This window comes from Colias eurytheme, chromosome 18, assembly GCF_061535395.1.
Source record: "Colias eurytheme isolate Ceu_HAF_F1 chromosome 18, ilColEury1 Martin Lab GWU primary, whole genome shotgun sequence".
Lineage (NCBI taxonomy): Eukaryota > Metazoa > Arthropoda > Insecta > Lepidoptera > Pieridae > Colias > Colias eurytheme.
Window position 1 is genome coordinate 7,053,283 of NC_142997.1, and position 12,234 is coordinate 7,065,516.

At 32.1% G+C, this 12,234-nt stretch overlaps 1 long non-coding RNA gene across 1 annotated transcript; it reads right to left on the reverse strand.

Moving 5' to 3' along the window:
* Positions 1–10,035: 10,035 nt before the first annotated feature.
* On the reverse strand, positions 10,036–11,772 carry LOC149900776 (uncharacterized). Its single transcript, XR_016457755.1, has 3 exons — positions 11,209–11,772; positions 10,851–10,912; positions 10,036–10,775 (listed from the first exon to the last, which is right to left on the reverse strand). It is a non-coding gene; the product is annotated as an uncharacterized LOC149900776 (long non-coding RNA).
* Between the last annotated feature and the right edge of the window lie 462 nt (positions 11,773–12,234).

A 12,234-nucleotide genomic window follows, 5' to 3' on the forward strand; every position in this document is an offset into this window, starting at 1 on the left:
TTATAGATATTTTAGATCATGTCTTTGAAAATAATACTCCTTGTTTAAGGCAAAAATGTGCCCTCTCTTTATACGTTTATAAAAAATACCTGCATATTGTCCTCTTTACATTCAAATGAAGCCCAGAGTATTTTTTACGTTGTTGCAAAAATTGTATAAAAATATTGTGCAAATAAATATTTTGTCACCTGATATTCAATTTAGTATGCGTGCTGAATTTAACCTCAAAACGTGACAAATCATAATGTATGTGTGCTTTATACTATGTGTATGCGTGTGTTATGATGTGTTTGTTTTTCGTAATGGTAGTCTCTGGCGCGACATATCAATTTTAAAAATATTTAACCATTTTAGATAATGTTTGATTATAATAGACCATTTTAAATTTAGAAATCTGAGTGAATGCTTCGACATATAAAACATAAATCAGCCTCATATTGTCGTATTAATTATGACGTGTAGTAGTAGTGTAGTATAGAATAAATGACTTCTATAAAAATTATTATCCTACTTCCTACTAATATTATAAATGCGAAAGTTTGTGTGGATGTGTGTGTGTTTGTTACTCTTTCATGCAAATACTACTGAACCGATTACAATAAAATTAAGCACACATAAAGAGGGTAACTTGGTTTAACATATAGGATAGGTCTTATCCCGGAAAACCCACGGGAACGGGAACTATGCGGGTTTTTCTTTAAAAACGCGGGCGAAGCCGCGGGTGGAAAGCTAGTTAATTATATTTGTAAAACAGTTTACTAAGAGAAGATTTTAGTGTTCATTTTGTACAGAACTAGGAAGATATACATGCGGATAAACGAAATAACTATATTTTTGTTAAACTATTTAATTACTACTTGTAAAATACGTTACGCATGGTTGAATCAAAATATATTCATGTTTCAAATTGTTTGTTATTAAATCTGCACACACTCCATTTCCGCGAATACGGAAATTCTGGGATTTACAAGAGCTATTTTAGTGTAACTATTTAAACTAACATATTTGAAAAACTACATGGTAATAATAAATATGTTTTTTTCATGATTATTGAAATTATATTCTTAACATTAATAAATAAATACACACGTATGTTGGTTGGTTCTAAAAATACAAAACCGATAAGAATTGAAAAGAATTCAAAATAAATTATTCAGGCGTAACATACAATATTTTTTCACAGATTTTTCACGGGCAAAGCCGGGGCAGGTTGTTTATAATTTTGAACTCCATGACACAGTTCTTAGTCACCTCAAATAAAAAGCTATATTTATTTACTCTTTAATTATTTGCCCAAATAAAAGTATTGGATTCTCAATTAAATATAAGAGTTCTAACACACGAACGGCAAGTTGTGAACGGCAGAGACTACTTCAGCCGTCGCCACATGTCGACGGCAGTCGTCGAAGCGTTCGTAACTTGCCGTTTGTCTGTTTGAACGCTAAGAATTGGGTATATTTTATTTCCTGTCGACAATAAACTAGTCGCCAGTCTGTCTGTCAACATTAGCAAGTAAGAAGAGAAGCTTACGAGTTTACGATGCCGTTAATATACAACATTAGGGAAGTAAAAACTGTGACTCACATCTGTAACTTGTGTTTCGCCCAACCTCTGCCTTTAGGTGGGACTCGATGTGATGGTTATTAATTTAAAAGATTTCTCATTGATATTCTGTCTCTATTAGTCTCTTTTGGTACTCTATCTACCATTTATTTATATTTTTAAAGTAGAATCATTAATTCCTGAGGTTTACGTGTACAAATTACTGACGGACAATTATTGTAAGACGTTACATACGGTTTAACTGACGAAAGAAAGAAGAAGTATGCTCTTCAATTACCTGAGGTAAGAGTTTTTATTTATCATTATAACTGAGATAGAATTTTGCTCTTTCCCTTGAAACTGAGTAAAAGGTTTCTATTATTTTATACGGAACTCTTATAACGTCATATCCCACACAAGGTGCTGTCTTCAGCGATACTTTCGTAATAAATATTCTTGTTCAAGTATTTTGAATCCGGGTACAGCCATAAATCAAACCACGCGTAACAAATTACTGACAAGGTAACCAATATATTCCTGGAGTTAAATTAACACGTGAGTCAGGTAATTTGTATATGCAAATTGTGGTCTCAAATTATTCTATGAAGAACGTTTTAATAGTTTTTGTTTAGAATTTATCTGATAATTCTATTCAGTTTATGTTATTGCAAAAAAACGGTCTCATACTGACTCATTTGATTGGAACAAATTACGATTAAGTTTTTTGCTAGCTAGAAACTCATCCGACAATGATGATATTATCAAAATCTATTTCTTCGTTTTTACTTACACATACAAATCTTCAACAGTAAAAGGCTTTTAAAATAGAACATATTTGCAAAACACACAAAGAAACGAAAGCTCTACGTATTATCCGGAGGTCTCGAATTCACGAACTAAAGTGGAAATTGTACCAAATTTATTTCAGTCCGAATTCAGAATAAAAATTCACGAGAGCGTCACACGTGGGCATCGAGCGGAACACACAAACAGTTCTTTTAGACCGCAAAAGGTTCGCTTTTAAGTATACGAATAATATTGGTTTGACAAATTCACTCTTTTCATTTTTAGAGCTTTACTTCGCTGTTATAATATCGTCTGTTTGAACAGGACAGAAAACATCTTGGCAATTGCGTTATACTGGAGAATATAAATAAATCACAGTTGGTATAAATAACTTTCTTTATGTTAGATAATTTTTTTGTCAATAGCTTGCTCTATCTTTTCTGTGTGATTTTATTAAATAGTGGGCCATGGGAATAAGGGAAGGCATAAGGGAGGGTTAAGAAAAGGACTATCTTCTATGAAGGTATGGTTCTCAACTCGACTCCGATAGGTAACTCCGAAAATTTTTAATAATGTTTTAAATTATATACTAAAGATTTAAATGTAACTGTGAATAAAGGCATAACAGCTACGAACTTCTTAACTGTAACTTTTAAGATGCCTCAATCATGTACAATCTCTACATCATTATATGAATTTATAATCCCAATTCAAGTAATAGTTTTGATTAAATCAAATTGAATAATTTATTGACTCAGGGACTTTCATCATCTGCACTCGATTAAGAGAAATTGCTTTTTCACTGCCATTTTTATAACCGGGTCATAAAATATCTTTATCGAATATTAGTTCTTACATGCGTCGCCCGTGCTAATAATACTTTTATCTACTCCTTTTTAATTAAATAACAGACATACAAAGATTTATATTTATTTGTATGTAAAACTGTTACAAACTTAAAAAATCCCACGAATAGGAATCAAAGTATGTCTGAATAAATTTTTACAAGTCTCTATACTGTTGTACGTAAACGAGAAATTCTTAAGGGTTTTAAATCAAATAAAGGAAAAGATGGTTTAATATTATGTGTGATGATTTAATTTGTTTGAGAAGAGAAATTCCAAATCATTCCGTTTTAAAGCCATTAAAATTAAGAAATATAATCAACACAAGAAAAAAATCGTTTAAATACCAGTAGACAACATTTACGGTGTAAAATTTCTTCGTCGCTGGATTTTAATAAATGAAAGCGAATGGAGCGACGCGTCGCTGATAATGGTTGAAAGCCGACTCAAATTGCGATGCCTCTTTGCATTTACAGTGTCCAAAATGAAAAATCCGGGATACGAACTGAATAAAAAGTTGCAAATGATGATAATGATTCATTCTTGATTTTTAAATAAGTTTGGACTTTTCGGCTGTTTCAGACAGTTATAATTATACTATAGATTTTCTTGGTTTCTTATACCTAACTATTTTTGAATGTTATTTATTACAGATCATAGAGATCTAGAGAGATGAATGAAAAGCGGTCAGCGAAAATGCGCTGAGTACGAAACCGTGTCTCATAAAAAATTTACGCACACAACTGCAGTAAACAAAATCAAAACAATACTTCACGTTGTGTGCGTGTCATCACACAAAAATATGAGAGCGACTATTCGTTCGCACACTAGATTGTAAGTGACGTACGTATACAGCACCGCTACAGTTTGTTCTCTTTTTGTACGGTAACCAATTAAAAACTCGAATTTCTATTACCCGAATCTTAAAACCCCGAAAACGGTTGTTAGAACTTTTAAAAGACAGATGTAATGAATGACAAATTTTTAAAATTCCTTTTTTAATTTCCCAGATGAATCAATTTCCAGATGCACCAAAACCAGATTTTTAAAAAGTATTTTTTTGTTTCCCGTATTCTCATAATACAGATCTAATTATACCAGATTCTCAAAATACTTTTTTTTGTTTCCCATCGTACCATTTTCCAAATAAACTATTGCCAAATTTTCATAATCTTTTTATTTGGTTCCCATATAATCGTATAACAGATAAACTATTGCCAGATTTTCATAATCTTTTTATTTGATTTCCATACAATCGTGATTATACCTTTACTATCGACTGAAAATAAACATTGTCAGTAAGTAAATTTATTGTTTTACTTGTCCATTACAGACCGGTTTTAGTGTCAAAGTCGACTCAGTAGGTTAGGTTAGGTTTGAACTGTGACCCCCCATGCACGAGCCGAGCGAGCGAAGCGAGCGTGCCGCGGCAGCGGCCGGCGAGTGCCAGAACCGACTCGCTATTGTTTTACTTGCCCATTACAGAAAGGTTTAAGTGTCAAATTCGACTCAGTAGGTTAGGTTAGGTTTGAACTGTGACCCCCCATGCACGAGCCGAGCGAGCGAAGCGAGCGTGCCGCGGCAGCGGCCGGCGAGTGCCAGAACCGACTCGCTATTGTTTTACTTGCCCATTACAGAAAGGTTAAAGTGTTAAAATCTATTTAGAAGGTTAGGTTAGGTTCGTGCTGCGTCACCCTGGAAGGATTACGTTTTGCTGGATATCGTTTATTTGAATTTCAAAAATCTGGACATTGTTTGCCTGTATATCAATTAACTGTATTTCAAAAATTTGTGTTTTAAAAATCTGGCTTTCGTGCATATGGATTACGGTCATCTGGATTTTGTGCATTTAGATTTCGTATGTCTGGAACTCATTCGTCTGGATTGTAAAACGTCGTACAAATAAAGAAATGTGCAAATGAAATTCGGAGTTGCGATTATATGGCAAACAAAACTTCGAAATTTTAAAATTCGGGGTTATGAAAAAATGTCCAAACGTTTTCTGGATTATGATATTCGGAATATTAAAATTCGAGATTAAGATAGGTAACCCTTTTTGTACATATTGCTGCGACACCGGCCCCGCCCCCTAACCATATCTCCCTTTAGTTTCTGTGATCTGTGTTACAGATATTTCAAAAATCCGACCAGTTATTCCAGAGTAAGTACAATTTTATTTTACAGTTTTATGCAAAAAGCAATTTCCTTTAATTTTTACTTCTGCATAACTCTACTGATATGTATGCTTTTCGATTTTTCATATACAATGTTTAATAGTATAGTCGCTAAGCCTGGTCACCATATTGTAAAAGCTGAACCAACTTATAAAATTATGAGTTGTCTCAATATAAACAAAATAACTAGTAGGTAGTACCATAATTTTTTTTTTATTAGATGCTATTACATAGTCAAGTACGTTCTAAGCTGAAACGCGAAAATGCAAAATACAGTTAACCTGATTTACGGGATAAACTGTAACCATATTACATGCCTGGGTAAATAGATTAAAGCTTAATTAATTTTGACGTAAATGAATCAAGTTTTAGTGCATTAGGCACACAATATTTCATAGCATTATATTTTTACCCAACATGTTCTGTTAACACTTAAAATATTAATATGTACCTATTATCAACAATAATTGTTATTATTATTTTTGTTTATCTTCCTGTTAGCATTTGCAACACAAAAATATACTTTTTAGCTTTTTATTTCATATAATTAAAAGTATTAAATAAATAGAGCTCACTATCAAATTGATAGATAAGGCTGTCCATTGTACTTTATCATTTTGGTATGTTATTGTTTCATATCTTTGTATTACGTTTACTGTACAGCAAAGTGTAAAATAAATAAATTAAATAACAGCTATCTAAATTATAAATAAAAAATTTCAATCTCATAACTAACCCAGAAAGATTCGCTACTCGATGTTTCCGTCCAAAATTCCGATACAGATGTTTATTTTAACTCAACGTGGTGTTAATTAAAATTCAAATTTATTTAAATTTCATCATATCTAACGGCATTTTATAAAACTCTTGACATAATTTAGCGGAGCACTAATGAGACACGCTAATGAGAAGGGATGACATACTTGTAAGTAAATTAATACAGACGAGGATTCCGACACTTTTGAGTGCGTTACATGCGAGTCTTATATGTATGGGATTTTTAAATATACTTTATGTTTCAAATGCTTTATAAATGATAAATTTTTAAAGAATAGAAAACATTCCCCATTTGGGAAGTCTTTTAGACGTATAAAACCGAAAGAGTAGAAGAAATTCGATTGCTCAGGCGCGGGCGGACTGGGCTAGGCATCGCACCGGCAAGACAAAGACGCAGGAATCTCGAGTGATCGAATTTTTCTTTTTTTTTTTAATTTTTTCATATGATACTCCATGTTTAATGTTTATGTGGTGTTATTTCTGTTGTTGTTATATATTGTGGATGAACGTTCCGTCGTATAATCCTACATTATGGTTTTTCCTCCTTACTTAAGAAGTTTAGTTGGAGTGCGATTGCATTGTTTCACATGTCCGTATAAAATATTAATGTATTTTTACCCTTTTGAGGATAAAACACGACGAAATTATATAGTGAAAAAATGGTGATAAATCATGTCATTGTATTTTTATTTACTTTTGGCATATTATGGATATCATAACATACCTATAAATTTTGTAATTTGGCAAAAAAAAAATACTAACACACCTGTGTAGTTCTTACTTTGTGTATTTGACATACCTATGTCTTTTTATAATACATTATCTAAACCAGCATCCCTGTATAGGTCTTATGTAGTTTTGCTTTGGATCGTTTAATGCAAACGAAATATTACCATGTCCAAGTCCAAATATAAAGTCTCTATTCAAAAGGAAAAAGGATAGCTTATTATAGATTATACAGAACACCATAAATAACAAAGTTCCCTCTAGCATAAATGCAAAAGCAAAACACTGCCTCGACATTGACTTCTTTATAGACTCTTGTAAGGACATGGTGTAAATCGTCGAGTAATTTATATGATTTTCTTGGGAAATATGCGTTGAATAATCTCATATTATGATTTACATTATGGCTGAACGCCAAAACTGAGCGTCGTTTGATCCGGCGTGAATCTTGAGATAACTCGTGTTTTGCATTTTGTTTATATTTCAAACTCAAGCAGCTTTTCCACTGGATTTATTTTGAAGCGCTTTCGAAGTGTCATATTTTATTTGGTATTAATTATTGTCGTACTCAATTAATCAAAAATATTAGTTTTTTATAATAAAGGTAAATGTTAAAAATATGTAATGACGTTTCAAAAGTGCGTCTCAAAGAAGCCTAATTGAATAAATAAATGTTTGAGTTTGAGTTTTTGAAAGCACAGATTGTATTTCTTAACTAGACTGAGATTTTTTTGCTATCATAATATCAAACTCAAACATTTATTCGTTCAATTAGACATCTTCTAGAAGCATTTTTGAATTGTCATAACATAGTTTTACCAATTACCACCGATTCGTAAAGCAAATTCTACGGAGAAGAAGCGGCAAGAAACTCAATCGATAATATAGTACCTAGTATAACGGAGATGGAATAAGTGTAGGATGAAGGTAATTACATTTTATCATGTAACTAATGTTTCCTAAAACTTTATTTCAGAGCCAACAAATGCACACAACAGAATGAGCAACCTGAGCAAACGTTTGCAATTTGTTGAAATTTTATTTGTTCTCAACATATTGTTCGTGGTCCACGTGCTTCCTACAGTCTTGTTAACCCAATACTTAAGTCTAAAGCAATAAAAGAATTTTCTGTCTTTGTGTCCTTTGTTTCGTGAGCAAATAAAAATAAGAAATGGTAGAGACAGTATTTTCGTAATTTACTTTTTTTTCGCAATGCGAATGCGAGTTTTAAGAAATAAATAATTTCAAACGAATCGAAATTATGTGTGAACGTATCTATGAATTTGTTTTTCTAATGTCAAATGGACTAGTTAAAAATCGAGTTATCTCTACTAAAAATAACAATTCGTAGGAAATATTTAATATTTTTTTTCTAATTTAAACATTTTATCCTACGAAATAACTGAACTTAACTGAATTGCCCATTGCTATTGCAAATATTTACGAAACAAACAATAAACCAATGCTTCGAATTCGATCGGTTCATTCGGGCAACGACCGAATTACAAAAGTTGGAATGCACAGATTAAAAATCTTTTAGCGTTGATTTAAAAAGTATTGGCGTTTAAAGCCGCCATTCACGTCGAGATAAATCGAGGGCTAAAAGAGCGATGGTGAATGGGTTTCAGTTTTTTGTACACAGAGGCCGCTTGAATAGGCTTTCAAATCTACCTCTTTAGAGGCAAAGGTTAAAATTACATTGAAACGGTGTGCAGAAAATTTAGAGGAAAATAACTGGAAAGCGTGTGTTGAGCGATGCTTATCATGCTGAATGTGTTTTGCTTTATATGAATTCATTACTTCATTAGTTGCTTGTGAGAATTTTGTACAATTTCAAATTAAATAACATTTACACTAATGCCATTAGGTAATATTAGAATACATACAAATCATACGTAGTTGCATAATGGTGAATAAAATATGCAGATTTGTTTAGTTCCCTTCAATATTTTTCTGTCTTCTTATTGTTTAAGTCTTCTGATTCTCTTATTCATTTATAACTATTTTTCAGAACAAAGATCGACGAATGTATTGCTATGTACAAACGATAATTAAAACCGATACAGTCACAACGTCAATACACAGCCTTTAAAGCAAGAATCACAGCCACAGCAGAGTCCATAATCAATTTTCTAGTACAACATACCTTCGTGAAACCCTATTCAATCTATCACAGGACATCCCACTTCAATATTCACAAAGCAAAACTCGAGCGCTTAGCTTGTTTTGCGTCAGAAATTCTTGTTTTAACGCAATTTCCTTATTTCCTTGTGAATTTTACCTTTGGCGTCTCGTTGTATGGACATGTCGGAATATGTAAATGTGTTCTGTTTTCATGTTGCCTGAAGTATTTTGCACTTTCTATGGATATTGACTTTATTGTTGTGTTGCGTTGTGAAATTTAGTAAATGATGAATGCTATTATAATCCTTAATACCAAACGTTATTGTATTGTTATCCTGCACAATAGATGGTTAAGGTAGATTTTTAACACGAAATACAAAATTCGCTACATTTTTAAGTTAATGTCAATTTTTCAATCAATATTACCTTTTCACATATTTGTGGTAATTTATACTGGTATAGTTTGAAATGTTCACAGAAGCTCTTTGCAACAGAATAAGAAACAAAAGCGCAAAGTTTGGAGTTTGGACATTGTCCAACGAAGCTGGTATTGATTATCATTTATCACACTTACTTACATTTTTGTATGTATAGAAATATGTTCAGTTTAGTTAAATTAAATAGGTACAACGAAATTTAGAATTTTTTATTGTATGTTAATTGGAATGTTATTTTATCACACTTTTAATTTCACCTGTATGTTTGTAAGTAATAAGCATGTTTGTATGTAACCGACTGATAGATTCAATTATGACCCTCGATTAAGACGATACACAAAAAAAAATCCACTGCTTGGCGGGCGGAGTCTAATAGCTCGCTATCGCGAACGCGAGTGTGCGCGAAGTCATTCTTGCAAACTCGCCGCGCTGCCGCTGGCCGACTCGGGACAAACATGTATGGAGTCGTCATACAGTTATAATATTGTTATACATTTATTTAATTGTTGATTTATTGGTTTTATTTTCTTGCTTATAAACAAATAATCTTCTTTTTAACAACTTCTTAGACATTATTAATAATTAATATTATTTCGTAATGTTTACTTTATTACAAAATAATACAGGTTATAATAGGTGCGGTCGGAATGATATTTTTTTAAATAAAAAAATTGTTTTAAAAAAAACACAAAATATATTGACGCATGTATTTATTTTTTGCACTCTATTATAATTGTAATTATTCATTACAAATAATCAAAATAAAATAGTCAGAACAAAGTTAGGCCCTGGTAGGGTAGGTAGGCAGGTACAGCAATGTGAGACGAACACTGGCTTATTTATACCAATAATAATGTATTATAAACATTAAATTAAGTTTACAACAAAAATACATAATATTAGCTAATGTGAAAACGAATCAACCAATCATCCCACAACAATGAAATGTGCACACAAATATTCATCCAAATCGGTTCATGTGATTAGGAGGAGTGACTGCAGCGCCATCTTCCGGGCCCAATTGTGTTTTCAGATCACCCAGGAACTCAATTTAATATACTTACACAAAATTTTTCGAAATGAAAACTCACATTACTATGTAAATATGAATATAAACCTGTTTTAGTACTAAGCAATTTCCCGCACAGGTGTAGTAAGTATAAATGAAATAAATATCAACATCAAATTCTTTATACAACATACTTATCTACCACCTACCTACTAAGAAATGTAATTCTTGAAATTTTTTCGTATTTTTTTTAAATATAATACTACTCCAATGAGCTCCTGTTCCATATTACATCCACCATACTTCCACTAAGTTCACCATGATTTTTTATTTCTTTGCACTTTGTTGCTTTTTGCTAAAAATGGAATCATGCGATAAAAAAAAGTAGAGCGTTGATAACATACATTTTTGACTGAATAAAGGTACTTACGAAGGAGTGGGATCACATTGTGAACAATCAGTGGGTTTATTTTCCTTCTGGATTCCGGATTTCTGAAAAGATTATCTATGCTATAAATGAAAAAATCTTACACATTCGTTATGTACTTAAAACAGGGGTACATATCAAACATCGTCTATAATACAATTATCATCAAATCTTATATATAAAAATGAATCGCAAAATGTGTTGGTAAGCGCATAACTCGAGAACGGCTGAACCGATTTCGATAATTCTTTTTTTATTATATTCCTTGAAGTACGAGGATGGTTTTTATGTAGAGAAAACGTAAATATGTACCACGGGCGAAGCCGGGGCGGACCGCTAGTTTAAAATAAAACCAACTTACTTCATTAATTTGTTCCAATTGTAAGCATTCTTTTTCCTCCAACCTTTATGTTTCTTCTTCTTATTTTCTTTATTGTCCCCATTTGTCTTATCGTGTTGTCACCCTTTTTTACGATTGCGTGAGCGACACAAGTTCCCCGTGTGACGGCCGTAGCGGGAATGACTCGTGCAGCGATCGGGGTAGGAAGGTACAGGGCGGCTCTCGCTATATTGGCTGGTCGCGCGCTAATTTCAAGTATTTCTTGTTTATTTCAAAACCATCGCATATTTCAAAATTCAAAATCGGTAGACGTATAGGTTGTATATTTTATAGTTAATATCCAAAAAGTCGTAACTTTACGTTTGTTATTTTGAAGATGCCAGAGATTAAAAAAAAATAACAATGACAACTTTGTATTTTTTTTCTATCGAGAAAATATCATGGAATCATGTTTCTAAAACGGTAGACGTATTGTGTTACTATTGAACTTTCTTGTCAAGAATTTTCATCACGACAACTTTAATAATATAAAAATTACGAAGGTTTAAAAAGGGCCGTAAATGTTAGAAAAATTAATTCATCACCTTAAGCAAGTTTTTTTTGATACACGGACGTATTATTAAATTTATACTTAAATCGTAACATTTTTATTTTCGATTTATTTCTTACAGCTTAACATGCTTTTTATATAACTGCAGACTGCAAGTATAATTAATTCCACCTTTTTATTTGAAGTGGACTAAAGCAAACTAATGCGTCATTTCTGTAACATGTACATTGTACATCTAGTATTCAAATGCTTTGTTAAGACCAGTGTAATCCTCTTTAAGTATATTCAAGGATTACTTAGTAAGGACTCACACTGGGCTAAGTCTCATTGTACAGTGAATGAAAATGGCGGACTTATTTTAAGTATTATTACATATTTTTCTATATATTTTTAATCTTCAATGTTATCAGATGCTCATAATGAACTAATTGCAAATGATGATTGTCAACTTAGAAAGGTTAGAAAAGACTGGGAAAGGTTGCGTCCGGTTCCCCCAT